General features: G+C 42.6%; 2 long non-coding RNA genes across 9 annotated transcripts in view; one reads left to right on the top strand and one right to left on the bottom strand.

The window, feature by feature from the left end:
• Positions 1-4,154: 4,154 nt before the first annotated feature.
• The window catches only part of LOC123332800, a 63,575-nt gene continuing 53,334 nt past the window's right edge, over positions 4,155-14,395 (top strand). For 7 of the 8 annotated variants that reach the window (XR_006549837.1, XR_006549842.1, XR_006549838.1 and 4 more), the window contains exons 1-3: positions 5,934-6,052; positions 9,648-9,811; positions 13,953-14,051. This is a non-coding gene — a long non-coding RNA (uncharacterized LOC123332800). Of the gene's footprint in view, positions 4,424-5,933; positions 6,053-9,647; positions 9,812-13,952; positions 14,052-14,395 lie in introns of those variants that run through there. The other variant, XR_006549841.1, reaches the window with a different exon arrangement.
• Positions 4,414-5,877, bottom strand: LOC123332799. Its single transcript, XR_006549835.1, has 2 exons — positions 5,735-5,877; positions 4,414-4,829 (listed from the first exon to the last, which is right to left on the bottom strand). It is a non-coding gene; the product is annotated as an uncharacterized LOC123332799 (long non-coding RNA).

The following is a 14,395-nucleotide window of genomic DNA, read 5'->3' as shown; positions in this document are numbered from 1 at the left end:
ATGAGTCAGTTCTTTGTATCAGGAGGCCAAAGTATTGGCGCTTCAGTTTCCGCATCAGTCCTTCCAATGAATATTCAGAACTGTTTTCCTTAAGGATTGACTGGTTTGATCTCCTCACAGTCCAAGGGACTCTCAAGAGTCTTCTCCAACACCACAGTCAAAAGAATCAGTTCTTTGGCATTCAGCTTTCTTTATGCTCCAACTCTTACATCCATACATGACTGCTGGAAAAATCATAACTTTGACTATATGGGTCTTTGTCAGTAATGTCTGTGCTTTTTAATATGCTATCTAGGTTGGTCATAGCTTTTCTTCCAAGGAGCAATCATCTTTTCATTTCATGGCTGAAGTCACCATCTGCAGTGATCTTGGAGCCCCCCCCAAAACAAAATCTGTCACTGTTTCCATTGTTTCCCCATCTATTTGCCATGAAGTGATGGGACCAGATGCCATGATCTTAGCTTTTTGAATGCTGAGTTTTAAGCCAGCTTTTTCACTCTCATCTTTCACTTTTATCAAGCAGCTCTTTAATTCCTCTTTGCTTTCTGCCATAAGGATGGTGTCATCTGCATATTTGAAGTTATTGATATTTCTCCTAGCAGTCTTTATTACAGCTTGTGCTTCATCCAGTCTGGCATTTCGCATGATGTACTCTGCATATAAGTTAAATAAGCAAGGTGAAAATATACAGCCATGACGTACTCCTTTACCAATTTGGAACCAGTCTGTTGTTCCATGTCTGATTCTAACTGGTGCTCCTTGACCTGCATACAGGTTTCTCAGGAGGCAGATAAAGTGGTCTAGTAGTCCCACCCCTTTAAGAATTTTCCAGTTTGTTGTGATCCACACAGTCAAAGGCTTTGGTATAGCCATTGAAGCAGAAGTAGATGTTTTTCTGGAATTCTCTTGCTTTTTTTATGATCCAGTGGATGTTGGCAATTTGATTTCTGGTTCCTATGCCTTTTTTAAATCCAACTTGAACATCTGGAAGTTCTTGGTTCAGGTACTGTTGAAGCTAACTTGGAGAATTTTGAGCATTACTTTGCTAGTGTGTGAGATAAGTGCAATTGTGCAGTAGTTTGAAGATTCTTTGGCATTGCCTTTCTTTGGGATCGGAATGAAAACTGACCTTTACCACCTTGGAAAACTGTGGCCACTGCTGAGTTTTCCAAATTTGCTGGCATATTGAGTACAGCACTTTCACAGCATCATCTTTTAGGATTTGAAATAGCTCATCTGGAATTCATCACCTCCACTAGCTTTGTGCATTGTGATACTTCCTAAGGCCCACTTGACTTCACACTCTAGGATGTCTGGCTCTAGATGAGTGATCACATCATTGTGGTTATCTGGGTCATGAAGATCTTTTTCTGTGCATTCTTGCCACCTCTTCTTAATATCTTCTGCTTCTGTTAGGTCCATACCATTTCTGTCCTTTATTGTGCCCATCTTTGCATGAAATGTTCCCTTGGTATCTCTAATTTTCTTGAAGAGACCTCTAGTCTTTCCCATTCTGTTGTTTTCCTCTATATCTTTGCATTTATCACTTAGGAAGGCTTTCTTATCTCTCCTTGCTATTCTTTGGAACTCTGCATTCAGATGGATATATCTTTCCTTTTCTCTCTTGTCTTTCACTTCTCTTCTTTTCTCAGTTATTTGTAAGGCCTCCTTAGACAACCATTTTGCCTTTTTGCATTTCTTCTTGTGGATCATTTTGATCACTGCCTCCTGTACTGTTGCAGTCCTTTAGTGGACTGGAACCTGGTGTTCCGGAGTCAACGATAAGAATGCGAGAGAGAGAAAGGGGCTAATATTCCCTGGTTCACGCAGAGAACCAATAAAGCCCTAGAACAGGGAATGTACCACTCACAAAGGCACAGGGCGTCCTCTCGAGGAGGTCTTGAAAGCCTGGGAAGAAAAGTGAGCTTGGCAGGTTTCCACACTCCAGAGAATTAGCCAGAGGGAGAGAGAGAGAGAGAAAGAAAGAAGGACATGGGGACCCACATTCTGATGGAACAAGGGTGCTTTATTGAACTCTGTGTGAGTATATATACTGTTTTACAAGGTAGCCTTTTCAGCAAAGATAAAGATCAAAAGATCAGACTTACAAGTTACCAAGGAAACAAGGAGTAATAGAAGTCATAAAGCCAGAAGACAATCCGTATCAAAAGAAAGAGGGTCGTAAATAATCACTTTCGCTGTATGGAAAAGCTAATGAAGGAAATACATGCATGCATTCCATCCCATGACCTCAGTCCTAGGAGCAGCGTGCCATTCCACTCGCTCCTGTTACCAGGAACTGATAAGGAACAGAGGGCTCATGAGAGACAGAAAACAGCACACAGGAATCCTACTGTTAAACATTCCCTGACACTGTACAATGTCACAAACCTCTGTCCATAGTTCTTCAGACACTCTGTCTGTCAGATCGAATCCCTTGAATCTATTTGTCACTTCCACTGTATAATCATAAGGGATTTGATTTAGGTCATACCTGAATGGTCTAGTGGTTTTCCTTACTTTCTTCAATTTAAGTCTGAATTTTTCAATAAGGAGTTCGTTATCTGAGCTACAGTCTGCTCCTTGTCTTGTTTTTGCTGACTGTTTAGAGCTTCTCCATCTTCAGCTGCAAAGAATATAATCAATCTGATTTTGGTATTGACCATCTGGTGATGTCCATATGTAGAATCGTCTCTTGTATTGTTGAAGAGGGTGTTTGCTATGACCAGTGTGTTCTCTTGGCAAAACTCTATTAGCCTTTACCCTGCTTCATTTTGTATTCCAAGGCCAAACTTGCCTGTTATTCCAGGTATCTCTTGACTTCCTACTTTTGCATTCTAGTCCCCTATGATGAAAAGGACATCTTTTTTTTTTTTTTTTTGGTGTTAGTTCTAGAAGGTCTTGTCGGTCTTCCTAGAACCATTCAACTTTGGTTTCTTTGGTGTTAGTGGTTGGGGCATAGACTTGGATTACTATGATATTGAATAGTTTGCTGATGTTCACAGTAGCACTGTTTACAGTAGCCCAAGAGATGGAAGCAATCTAAGTGTCCATCAACAGATGAATGGGTAAAGAAAACTAATACAACATTGTAAACCAACTACACTTCACTCAAGAAAATCATGCTTCAGTAATACAAGTAGGTTTATGATTATAAAGTTAAAAACCTGCTTTGCAGACTGCCTTTCATCCCATGGGGGTGGTGATGGTGACAGGAAGGACTTAATGCTGAAGAAAGAGACATCCTGAAGCTTCCATTAGGAACTCTATGTGGTAATTGGTGAAGACTTACCAGGCTACATGGAGAGGTGGCTACCAGCAATTTCTAGTTCCAGCTGTTGGGACCTGTTACAAGTCCCCATATTAAAGTAGATGCCAAGGAAAAGAACAAAGCCATTTTTGAAAGGATCCAATGAAAGCTAACCACTTAAGCGTCAAGCTGTTGAATGCCACTCACCTCTCATGTGTGCCTAAGAGATGGTGACCTCCCACTTGTGTCAGGAAGATCTATGATTTTTTTTTTCTTTAAAAATTTTAAATTTATTTTAAATTGGAGAATAATTGCTTTCAATATTGTGTTGGTTTATGCCATAGCTCAACATGAATCAGCCATTGGTATACGTATGTACCCTCCCTTGTGCATCTCCCTCCTATCTCTCACCCCATCCCACTCCTTGGGATTGTCACAGAGCACCAGGTTTGAGCTCCTTGTGTCATAGAACAGATTCCCACTGGCTATATGTTTTACATATGGTAATATATGTTTCAATGCTCCTCTCTCAAGTCATCCCACCCTCTCCTTCTCCCACGGTGTCCACAAGTCCATTCTCTGTGTCTGCATCTCCACTGCTGCCCTACAAATAGGTTCATCAGCACCATCTTTCGAGATTCCACATGTATGCATTAATATATGATATTTGTTTTTCTTTCTCTGACTTCACTCTGTATAATAGGCTCTAGGTTCATCCCCCTCATTAGAACTGACTCAAATGTGTTCCTTTCTATGGCTAAGTAATATCTCATTGTATATATGTACCACAACTTCTCTATCTGATAATCTGTCTATGGACATCTAGGTTGCTTCCATGTCCTAGCTATTGTAAATAGTGTTGCAGTGAATATTGGGGTACATGTGTCTTTTTCCATTACGGCTTCCTCAGGGTATATGCCCAGTAGTGGGATTGTTAGGCCATGTGGTAGTTTTATTTGGTGGGAATGTAAATTGATATAGCTGTTATGGAGCACGGTATGAAGATTCCTTAAAAAACTACAGCTGTGATTCTTGATGGGAGTGAGGCAGGTTGTCAGCTTTTGAGGCAAAAGAATGGAGAGCAGCATCTCACTTTCTTAAAAAGGAGCCCTGGACTTTTGTTGTACTACCCTCTGTGATTATGTATCCATATGTCCCAAGGCCAAGATTTGGGTAAGTCCCTTCAGATAAGAAATAACAAGGTGGTTCACTGTAGAGGGGTGGAGAATCAAGTTTGAATATCAGGAAAATTTGAAGGTATTTGGAGCTTTTTCTGGAATCTTGGTTCTTTATCTTGGTCTTCGAGTCAAGTGTGGTTTCACATCTGTTTTTGGATGTCATGTGAAAATGTTCTCAGCATTCATGAAATCTGAAATTCAAGAATTGTCCTTTATATTCCAGGCAGGCAAAATGTAGATTTTTTTCACCTGGCAGAGGCTACCTTGATTATAGTCTTTTAGGAGCCTTTTAAGCAATAAAAATAGATGTGTATTTACAGCTGTGTTTGAATTTCCTTAATCATTCTTTCCTTACCAGGGAATCAAACACATTCAGCACTTGTATCAGATGATGCTTGTAACTGAAAGGGAAAGAGATGAGAAACACCATTATTTATTACCCTGTATTGAGCACTTAGTTAAGGTCAATAGATGTGATTTCAGTTGAAGAATAAGGTGTTAAACCTAAAGCACTTGGCTCTTTGGGGTTAGACATTGGAAGAAAGAGAGCTTTTTAAACAGGTTGACTGTTTACCCCGTGTAGTGTCTCAGGTTCACCGGTATTTAGAGCTTAACCAAGAAAAAGAACTTACCAACACTGTGAAATATCTTAGTAGCAAGACAAAGAAATAGTGAACTTCTTGATGGTGAAATAAAGCGACTCTCAGGTCTTATAAAAGGCTGATCTTATGGGATGTCAGACATAGGAGGTGAAGAAAGTAAAGAGAGAAGTTTTAAAAGTGTTGTTTTCACACTTTATTTCCGTGCTCGTGTTTCGGTTTCCTTAAAATCTTTCTGTGTGTGACTGGTAAAAAAAAAAAAAAAACCACCACATTGCTTTATTTTTCTAAACCCAATTAAGTATGGCTCTCATTTCACTCCCATCAGAATTGGCAGGCAGTGAACTCTTGGTTCTGTCTGTGGGGAAGAGCCTCTGGTTCTCAGCCTAGGTGGTGCGGCTACTGCCAGCTTTTTTTGCCCAAGTTTTTGTAGTCTGCTGGAAAGCACAGCTCTAGCCCTCTCTGCCTGAGCTTGGTTCTGGGTCATTGCTGAGAATCCCAAGCTGGAGCCCTGGGACCCAGCATTCCTGGGCACAGGGCCATCCCCACTGAAAAGTCATTCTTTCTTCATGTAAGTCACTTACTCCAGTAGAACAAGACACATCATTTATTGTTTTACCACCCGTCCCAGATAACAGTGATTGACTAGACTTGGGGAAAAGTCCATAGAAACTGTATTTTTAAAAAGCTCCACCAGTGATTCTTACCAGCATCTTTCAGCAAAGCATCTTCCCCCATCAGGGCTCATAAAGATGAAGAAATCAAGGAGGCCTCTGTGGAGCCTCCTAATCTCACCTGATGCTAAGAGTCATGTGGGGGTACTTGCATAAATTCCCAGGTTCTCTTTTCAGCTGCTTTTAACCAGAATTGCCTGTAGAGGGACCAGGAAAAGTATATATAACATCAGGAAAGTTTAGGAAACAATCTTAACTACATCTAAGCCTCTAAAACTGGAACATACCTGAGGATCCCCTGGAGCTTGTTCAGACAGATGCCTGGGCCCCACCGCCAGAGATTCTGACCCAGTAGGTCTGGCATGGGGGAGAGTGTGCATTTCCAATAGATTCCAAAATGGTGTGTGTCCTGGTCCCTGGACCACACCTTGGAGTAGTATTGCTCTATGAGACACACTTCTTAGGCAGACTTGGCTGCTTCCTAATATTTAGGCCCTGGCCTTGGTATCATGAAAGATGGCAAGACAGATGCATTAATCAGTTATTGTCCCCAGCTAAATTGTTCTCTGTGCTCACACACTGAGCAGAACTTTCTGTGGAGAAGAATAGCTTGGGGGATGTCCAGGCATTTGGTTGTAGACCTGAAAAATCCCAAATCATTTGTGGGACAGTGGTTGCTTAAACAGGCCCTGGGAACTCTGTCAGTATTTTTATTTTAATTTTTTGTCTTATTATAGATTGTTACTTCCATTGATACTATATACCTTAACCATCTTTGTTTATATAGATGTTTGTTTAATTGACAGTTTTGTCAATTATTCCTTTTAATTAATTTTTATTGGAGTATAGTTGCTTTACAATGTTGTGTTTCTAAAGTGCATCAGCTTTATGTATACATATAGCTCCTCTTTTTTGGATTTCCTTTCCATTTAGGTCACCACAGAGCATTGACTAGAGTTCCCTGGGCTATACAGTAGTTTCTCATTAGTTACCTATTTTATATAAAGTATCAGTAGTGTATATGTGTTAATCCCAATCTCTCAATTCCTTTCACATCCCCTTTCCCACTTGGTATCCATATATTTGTTCTCTATATTTGTGTCTCTGCTTTGCAAATAAAATCATCTATACAGTGTTTCTAGATTGCACATATACATGTTAATATATGATATTTGTTTTTCTCTTTCTGACTTACTTCACCTTGTGTGACTCTCTAGGTCTATCCACGTTTCTACAAATAACCTGGTTTAAATCCTTTTTACGACTGAATAATACTCCATTGTGTATGTGTACCACATTTTCTTTATCCATTCCTCTATCCATAGCCATTTAGATTGCTGCCAGGTCTTCACGGATATAAATGTTGGGGTGCATCTGGTATTTTGAATTATGGTTTTCTCTGGGTTTATGCCCAGAAATGGGATTGCTGTGGCATGTGGTAGTTCTATTTTTAGTTTTTCAACAGTATGGAGGTTCCTGTTAGTATTTTTAGCAAACTTTCCAGTGATACTCAGATTGGGGAAGCACTCAGTTCAGTTCAGTCGCTCAGTCGTGTCCGACTCTTTGTGACCTCATGAATCGCAGCACACCAGGCCTCCCTGTCCATCACCAACTCCCGGAGTTCACCCAGACTCACGTCCATCGAGTCAGTGACGCCCTCCAGCCATCTCATCCTCTGTCGTCCCCTTTTCCTCCTGCCCCCAATCCCTCCTAGCACTGCAGATGGTGACTGCAGCCATGAAATTAAAAGACACTTACTCCTTGGAAGGAAAGTTATGACCAACCTAGATAGCATATTCAAAAGCAGAGACATTACTTTGCCAACAAAGGTCCGTCTAGTCAAGGCTATGGTTTTTCCTGTGGTCATGTATGGATGTGAGAGTTGGACTGTGAAGAAAGCTGAGCGCCGAAGAATTGATGCTTTTGAACTGCGGTGTTGGAGAAGACTCTTGAGAGTCCCTTGGACTGCAAGGAGATCCAGCCAGTCCATTCTGAAGGAGATCAGCCCTGGGATTTCTTTGGAGGGAATGATGCTAAAGCTGAAACTCCAGTACTTTGGCCACCTCATGCGAAGAGTTGACTCATTGGAAAAGACTCTGATGCTAGTCTCTATAAAAATGTTTGAAATACGTGGCCAGCTGTTGGCTGACTTTTTCTCATTTTCTCTTTTTGCTTTGATTTTTGAAGGACAGTTACACTGCCTGAAAAAGTAACATTTGATACTCACATTTCCTCCTCACTCAGAGAGATCCTGCCAACCCAGTGTCTCCCTGTTTCCCCCACATGTGTTGATGGCAGGACAGACATCCTAGGCCTGAGTCTGTGCTCATGTAGGATCCTCACCTTCTCTTTGGACATTCCTCATGCTTTACTGCTCACTGCACATCTTGTGAGGGGCTTGAAGAGAGACATATCTGAAGTGAGACTCAAGTGCCTCGGATAGGGCTGATGTCAGATCCCTTGCTTTTCTTACTTAGATCAGCAATCACACTTGCATTCCTATCAGGAACAGGCAGAGGTGCTGAATGTAGGTCCTGATGCCTGAGACTCTGATTGCGTTTTCGAGAGTGGGCCCCCATACCTGCAGCTGTGACGGGCACCCTGTTGCACCCCCCATGGCTTCTGCAGGCAGTCTTCAGGGCACATGGAGGAACCCCGGTTCAGGCTTGGGAATCCTTAGGCTTGTGAGTACCATGGAAGATGATTCCTTAATAGACATGTGTTGGCAACTAAGCAGGGGAAAGGAGGAAGCAGCTTCCTCTCTCATGTAGTGCCAGTGTTTCCCGTGAAGAGAGATGGTTAAAAGTATTGCAAAATGCACAGGCTAACCCCTGGCAGGAGTGGTGACACAGCCTTTCTCTTGCCTTAATTTTTTTCTTTTTAGGAAATAAAGGCATCTGAATTTGTTATGTAGGAAATGCAGATGGAAGGAGGATGGCAGAGAATGGGAAGGAAGAAAGGGGTTCAGGAGTCTGAGGAAACCCAGGCTGAATGCTTTAACCAACCCAATCACTTAGATGCTCCTGCCATCTGATTATCATATATTTGTTTATGTTCTCCCACCTGCCACCCCCTGCTTTTGTTCTTTTCTCATTTTTCCCCATTTCATGAGAACTAGATTGCCCTCTGCTGGCCAAAAAAAAATTTTTTTAATCAGATAAAAATCTGACAAAATTAACTGCTTGTTTCATAATCATCATGTATAAACAAACCTTAAGATCTGTCTCATCCCAGTGGCCTGATGCTTAAGCTATTGCCCTTTGAATCAATTAGTCATTCTTAGCATATCTCAGTATCAAATTGATACCCAGTGAAAAAATGGGCAGTGTTCCGGTAGAGAACTGAGAGCCTGCTCTTGTCATAGAAAGCTTGGTTGTGGATCACATGGCGTAATTGTCCAGTTAAAACACAATGATGGGCAATTTACAATGATGCGTGTTTGCAGTATAGGAATGAAACTGTGGTCTCCCCACCGCGGCCACCCCCCACCCCCACCAGGTTTCTGAAGCTAAGCTGAAAAGAAGTTATAGGTCACAGTATCTCACCTTGAACAACAGCCTTCAAGAAATGCCATGTCCAGAGACAATAACAAAAGTCACAAAGTCTAAGCAATATACTTGGAGTAATTTTGAAAGCAGATTTACTGAGGTGTAATTTTGGGCTCCATGGGTTGGATGGCATCACTGACTCGATGGACATGAGTTTGAGTGAACTCCGGGAGTTGGTGATGGACAGGGAGGCCTAGCGTGCTGTGATTCATGGGGTTGCAAAGAGTCGGACACAACTGAGCGACTGAACTGAACTAATTTATATACCATAAAATTTACCTATTTCAGATACGCAGTTTGAGGATTTTGAGTAAACTTATGGAATTGTGTGCCGTCACTGAAATCTAGTTTTAGAACATTTCCATCACCCCAAAAAGATTGTTTGTTCTCATTTGCAGTCAATTCTGCTTCTACACCCACATCTGCTGCTGCTGCTGCTGCTGCTAAGTCGCTTGTCGTGTCCGACTCTGTATGACCCCTTAGACGGCAGCCCACCAGGCTCCCCCATCCCTGGGATTCTCCAGGCAAGAACACTGGAGTGGGTCTAGGCAACCTTTAATTTGTGAGTAGAATTGTTTTAAAGTATAAAAATGGAGACCTTTTAGTTAAGTGGAATAGATAATGGTTTAATTGATAAATGATACTGGCATAGTCAGCTATCCCTCTGGGAAATATCCTATCTAACTTGTTCACCTCTGTGAATCTTGTCACCTCTTCCTTAATTCTCTGCTGGACAGCTCTGGCACCTCACCTCACTTACCTTGGACCATCATCTACCAAGCTTCTAGCACTTCCTCAGCGACCAGCTAGGATGGCTCAAGGTGCTGAATGCAGGGTCACAGGAGCGTCCTCCCAATGCCTGCCCCCTCCCCCCGCTGACCTTACCTCCTGCACACCCACCCCAGTTCAGCACGCCAGAGATCCAGTCTCTTCGTGACTTCCTGTAGTTTCCGCTAGTTCACACCAGCCTCCTCTTCCTTCACCGTGGACACTCTTTCTCCCCGGCAGTGGGGACTGCATTTCTGAGTTCTGGGTGTGCTGAGCTCTGATGCTGTTCACTAGCCTGGAAGCAGTAAGGATCAGCAGCTTCAGGTGGAGTCTTGGCGGGGGATCCTGGGAGGGGAGTTGGCCCTCCTCTGCCAAAGTGGAGGGAGGGTGGGCCTCTCTTTGGTGGGGTGATTTAGTGGACCTGGGAGTTCAGAGTTCTGAACCTGTTTTACCTCCATGACTTCATCCGGGTCCTCAGGGTCCCACTTTTCCTGGCTGTGACAGAAGGGAACTGTCAAGACTGCATAATAAGCTTTCTTTGTAGCTTTGCCTCCTTGGCAGATTCTGAGCTGATTTCTAGTACAGTCTGCCGTGCAGTTGCCTTATGAGATAAAGGTCTCATAAGGGCTTCCCTAGAGGCCCTCTGTTTTTCACAGTTTTTGCTTGGTTGACCTGTAGCTATCTTTCTTCTTCCCCAAGATATTCTAACAGCTACCAAAGCAGTGAACATCACAATTGTCATTTAACTACCATTTTCTTGTGCTGTTCAAGCTCTCTTCATCTTCCACCAGTACTTAATCCTGTCACCCCAAGGTAAGAATTGTGATGCTTTGTCACTCAAATGGTCACCATAAATGAGGTCCTTGCCATCTGACGCACGGGTAGGCAACCAACTGCCAAATCTACTCAGAGAGTTTGCTTTTCCAGGGCCGCTTCTGGTACTGACTTTCTCAGCCTGATACCCAGATATCCAGAGACTGAAACAAAGGCTTCCCTGTGGGTGGACTTGGAGGGGGCTGTGATTCCAGGAAGCAGGAAATTAGGACAGGGAAACAAAAGGAGGCAAATGAAAGATACATTTTTTGAGGTACTTTACTGCTTTGCAATTAGTGTTTGATCCAGGAGAAATATTCTCTTGGGGGATGAAAGTGGTAGGCATTGATCTATTGGCTCCTGTTCCCTACACTCCTGGGTTTCTCATGGCTAAATTCAAGAGTGATTCCCAGGGAGAGAAATAAGCCTCCTTAACAGAGGCAAGGCTCTGTCTCTCTGCATCTGTGCAAAGCCATTCAAGGTTTGCACGGAAGTAGATGCTGCAGCTTCGGCTGCAGGAAGAAGTAGAGCCTAGAGGTTCTGAGGAGCACACTATACCAACCCTCCACCCCACGCAGCTTCTACTCAGTCAATGTCTGCCCTTCTCTTTTCAGGTTTTACAGCTCATGTTATATTCATGGGATATGTATCTATCGCATTGGGATAAGCCCCTTACCTGGGGAAGTATATTCTGACTGGCATCTCTGAGTCCCTGAACCAGCTTACTGAGCATGTCACCCTGCACCATTTCTTCCTTAAAAGCTCCTCACCCCATCTGGTTATTTTGGATGACCCTTGGATGTTTTTTGAGGCTGAGGACTAAACCCTTCCTAATTCTGCTCAAAATGTCGTTACTAACACTGCTACTCTTTCCATTAATCTTGTATGATAGCCTGGAAGAAGTGAAGTGAAGTCGTTCAGTTGTGTCTGACTCTCTGCGACCCCATGGACTATAGCCTACTAGGTTCCTCCATCCATGGGATTTTCCAGGCAAGAGTACTGGAGTGGGGTGCCTGGAGGAGAAGTGGAAATTTCTATCTCATGCTGCCATGTTGATCCTGGAATTCCTACTCTTGATTGTTTTATTCACACAAAGATGGAAATATCAGGTCCCTGAACTGAAGTGAGAAGGTTCCACTTTCTCCTGTATAACTATCCATGCAGGGCCAAACCCTATTTAGATTCTCACCTTGTTGACTGCAGCCCCTGTGGAAGGCAGGACATTTCAGTTGTCTTCACAATTCTGCCCCCAGAGCTGGCGAGGCTCCCCTGGTGATGCTCGGTGGGGCTTTGTCTGCATGCCCAGCCAAGCCTCTGTGGTGACCACCGGGTGAGTGTTCCCTGGGGGCGGGGAATACATGTTCTGACATATTTTATTTTTCCTCAGGGTAGAAAATACAAGCCCACAGTGATATCTGATTGCAACTCTCTTACCTCATTTGTGGCAAATATCTCTCTGTGCTTTTATAGAAATATAAAAATCAAGTGAGCATGATTTCTAGTCAAAGAGGGACTTTTAAACATTTTTTTTTCTTTCATTGCTGCACATGAGTGGCCTGTTTCCTAGGAACAGACTCACATGCTTCAGGTATCTTGTTCAAAAGTCCAAATAGTCTGTCAATCTCTTCTGATTCACAGGAGGAAGGAGTTTTTCCAATGGATTCCCACAGCTCCTGACATATACTATCTCACTTAATCCACACAACAAACCCAAGAGAAAAGTATTGCCAGCCAGGTCTACATATGATGAAACTGAGACTCAAAAATTCGAACTCAATTTTTTCTGACTTCAAAGCCCACCCTCTCCTGGTACCATAGGACACAGCATTTCACGTAACTTGTATTTTGTGGATGAGGGACATAGGTCCCCAAATTTGAAACACACGATCCTCTCCACTTGCTCATTTTGTTAGGTTGATTAGCCTACTTAGACCCTCTGTGCCTCCACTTCTTTGTAAAATGACAAAATAATACCTACTCCATTGTGGTAGTAGATTGTTGAGAATTAAATGAGTTAACAGACATGACATGTTTAAAACAGAGTGACACAAAGTGGGCGTGCTATGTGGCTTAACAAAACCAAACCAAGGTTCCTGGGCTAAAATCAGTTCTGACTCCTGCTTTGAAGTCATCTTCTGTGAACTACATTTTTGAAATGGTAGCTAAAGTCAGTGGGAAAATGAGTTGTACTCTCCAAATTGTTTACGTGCCTCTTTTCAATGAACATTTATAACATTAAACAATAATAGTTTATGTCTTTGGTTATTTAGACATTATATTCAGCATAGAATAATTCAAATCCATTCACTAGGAGACCATTTTGTTGTTCATGCCAGGAAGAGAGCAGGAGCATGTAAGGTTGGAGTCAATGTGTCTTTAATGAAAGTAGCAAACTGGGTAAATGGAGGCGGAGCAGGTTGGACAATCCATATTTGTTCTACATGTTGTAGAGGTGAAAGTCTTCATTGCAAGTGACAGTAACCTAATATGCACCAAAAGAAAAACAAAGGAATGAATTAGCACATATAATTGGTAGGCTCAAGGGTGGGACTCACTACAGGCAAGACTAGATCTAGGGGCCCAAGCAACATCACTGGGACTGTCACCGCATCATTCTTCCCCCTTCATCCCTCCTTGTTTCCAAATAATTTATTGGCTTCATTCTCTTCTACCACAGACAACTCGTTGCTGTACATCATGGGGGAAATGATTGCTGACATATCCTTGTCTTCGTCCTTACAGAAAGGAGAGCACTTTCTCTCTAATGTCTAAATACAAAAATCTCATAGAAGAACTCCACGTGGCCCTGCTTGGCTCTGTGTCCATCCTTGGACCAGTCATGATGGTCCAGTTTCCAGTGTAGTTGGATAATATCCCATAAGAGTCCCAGCCTTGGTTGGTGCCCTGCATTATGGAGTAGGAGAGTCAGGACTTTGGGCTGGAGAAGCAGCAGCTCTCTAATTAAAGGAGGAATACTAGACAAAAAGAAGTCAATCAATGTTCCTTGCCCTTTATATAGACTCTCAGGCACTGTCAGCTCTGCTCTTCTCCTCTTCCCTCCAGTCTAGTTCCCAAGTGGCATCTGGCTTTTGGCATAATACCTCTCATCATCTCACCCTTAGATTTAATGTTTACATCTGATGCCCGGACTCCTGTCTGCCCCTGAAGAATGTGGCTCAGATGTGTTCCTCCACTCTTCATACTTTGGACAACTGCCTTAGGTAAGATTTCCTTTCTTGGCAAATCCTGTGGAGCCCAGATTCTAGCACCAGTTTCATCTTCTCAATCCTGTTGAGCTTCCCAGAATCAGAGATTTTGTGTGATATGAGGGTGTATGTAGAGTTCATGTGTCTGATAGTAAATAGTAAGCCTTCAGTTTATATAATCCACTGAAGAGTGGTATCTCAAGCACTTTGGAATAAAAGGCACCCAAGGATTAACAGTAGCTCAGAATACAAGCATTTCTGTAGCTCTTGACCATTTCTGTAGGTCCTGGGAAAACTGTGAGACTTTGAGATTAAAAGGGAACAGGTTTATTCCAGAGGCAATAAGAAACATGGGAACA

The sequence above is a fragment of the Bubalus bubalis genome, chromosome 3, assembly GCF_019923935.1.
Source record: "Bubalus bubalis isolate 160015118507 breed Murrah chromosome 3, NDDB_SH_1, whole genome shotgun sequence".
Taxonomy (NCBI): Eukaryota; Metazoa; Chordata; class Mammalia; order Artiodactyla; family Bovidae; genus Bubalus; species Bubalus bubalis.
This window is presented reverse-complemented; position numbering and strand designations above follow the sequence as displayed.